Source organism: Rhinopithecus bieti, unplaced genomic scaffold (assembly GCF_001698545.2).
Source record: "Rhinopithecus bieti isolate Rb0 unplaced genomic scaffold, ASM169854v2 scaffold_65, whole genome shotgun sequence".
NCBI lineage: Eukaryota > Metazoa > Chordata > Mammalia > Primates > Cercopithecidae > Rhinopithecus > Rhinopithecus bieti.
This window is the reverse complement of record NW_016803344.1, coordinates 3,833,966-3,836,208: the sequence shown is the minus strand read 5'-3', so window position 1 is coordinate 3,836,208 and position 2,243 is coordinate 3,833,966. Positions and strand designations below refer to the sequence as shown.

Below are 2,243 nucleotides of genomic sequence, written 5' to 3'. Positions count from 1 at the left end.
CTGCCACCATGCCTGGCTAATTTTTGTATTTTTAGAGAGATGGGATTTCACCATGTTGGCCAGGCTGGTCTCAAACTGCAGACCTCAGGTGATCCACTCACCTCGGCCTCCCAAAGTGCTGGGATTACAGTAGTGAGCTGCCATGCCCGGCCTTTTTTCCTTTTCTTTTTTTTTTTTTTTTTTTTTTTACGGGATCTCATTCTATCATCCAGGCTGGAGTGCAGTGGAATGATTATGGTTCACTGTAGCCTCGACCTCCCAGGACCAAGCGATCCTCCCGCCTCAGCCTCCCGAGTAACTGGGACCACAGACATGCATCACCATGCCTGGCTAATTTTTTTTATTTTTAGCAAAGACAGGGTTTCATCATGTTGCCCAAGTTGGTCTCGAACTCCTGGGCTCAAGCGATCTGCCTGCCTCGGCCTTCCGAATTACTGGGATTACAAGGCGTGAGCCACTGTGCCCAGCTTATTCTAAGTTTAAGTAGAGAAAGTTTTCAGTACTTTATTAATCATTTATCTCCACATCCACATCCTATTTATTTTTCCATGGTCAATAAACTGATTCAAATGATTTAAGTTATCCCACCATTTAAAGAGAAAAGTCTCTATAATAACTTGAAACCATGGAGCTATTTTAATTTCACCAATGACTACATTTTTCAGAAGTTCTGGCTCTTCCTTTGACACACTGAAAATAGCTTTTTGTCTCACTGGGATCTGGGATCTGAATTCAAAGTTCTGTTCTTTCTCACAAACAAAATATAATCAGTTTTATGTTCTCCCCAGATGCCATCAGATTGAATTTTGTTGCCAGTTGATGCGAGATAATAGGTTTCTTCTGGAGGAGCCTCTTCCACGGGAATTCCTAATGCAGCTTTTAGATGCCCCTGTGCTATTCAACTTGTGCCAATGACATCATTTCTTTCAAGCTTGTCTGGATTACTTAATGGATGACTACAAACAAGTATTGGTGAAACTGGCTGGAAGGGTAATTTTAGCATCTGATCTCTGCTGTCACAGGAGCTCATTTTGGTGTTGAGTAAGAAGACACTAAGAGCTTGATGCAATAATCCATTCCCAATGTTTTCATTCAGGTGACAATTCTTCTTGGTCTCAGCTCCAATATTACTGTCATTTTCATCCATAAGAATACACTTCTTTGTGGCGCACCGTGGTTCACACCTGTCACCCCAACATTTTGAGAGGCCAAAGTGGGAGGATCATTTGTGCCCAGGAGTTTATGACCAGCCTGGGCAGCATAGCAAGATCCTGACTCTGCAAAAATTTTAAAAATTCATTGGGTGTGGTGGTGCATCCCTGTAATCTCAGCTAATCAGGAAGCTGAGGCAGAAGGATCACTTGAACCCAGAAGGTCAGGCTACAGTGAGCCATGATCACACCACTGCACTCTAACCTGGGTCACAGGGCAAGACCCTGACTCTAAAAAATAAATAAATAATGAATTTTTTTAAAGAGCACACTTGTCTACGAGGAGCTGAACTTGTTGCTCTTGGAGATGTCCAATACCTGTCTGAGGCATCGTCACAATATGTCTGATCTGCCCTAGAAGACAGGCCTGGCACTAGGGTGGCATCAGTGCTAGGCTCAGGTATGCCTTGGGAGCTTTATAAATGGCTGTCCCTGGAGTATATGTTCAAGACCTAAAGAGAGGCCGTTTGTGTTTTCTAATCAAGCTTTACTGAATTTTATAGGGGAATGATGTATAATGAGATTTGCAAAAATCCTAGGATGTCCTGCTCTGGAATGTCCACAATCTACTGTAATGGGGAAACATCAGATGCTTAAAGGGAACTTGGGGAGTTGCTATGGGAGCTCAAAGGCAGACACATAACTGGTCCTGGGACATTAGAAATGAGACTTGGGCAGAGTCCAGGAAAAAGTGAGAGAATGGAGCAGAGAAAGGTGCCCCGATAAACCTGTACCAGACCGTGTGGCATGGGCAGAACTTGTCATCTCTTTCTAGCTCTGTAAGCCCAAGGCTTTCTATTAGCTTTTAGGGCTTGATATTTGCATCATTTTGAGTCTATTAGGCTCAAAAAAGTCTTTGTTAAGCATTTACAAAACATTTATTTGAAAACTGTTCTGCATGAAAACATGTTGAATTCTGTGAAAGAAAACAGTACGTTATCAAGTTTGTTGGCACAAACCTTACTTTTAGGTTTTAGGGCTGGATATTTGTATCTTTCTATGAGTACCCACTGGGCCCAAAATTGTCTTTTC

General features: G+C 42.4%; 1 pseudogene; it reads right to left on the bottom strand.

The window, feature by feature from the left end:
* Window positions 1–642: 642 nt before the first annotated feature.
* On the bottom strand, window positions 643–1,542 carry LOC108533030 (isopentenyl-diphosphate Delta-isomerase 1 pseudogene; annotated as a pseudogene).
* Window positions 1,543–2,243: the final 701 nt, after the last annotated feature.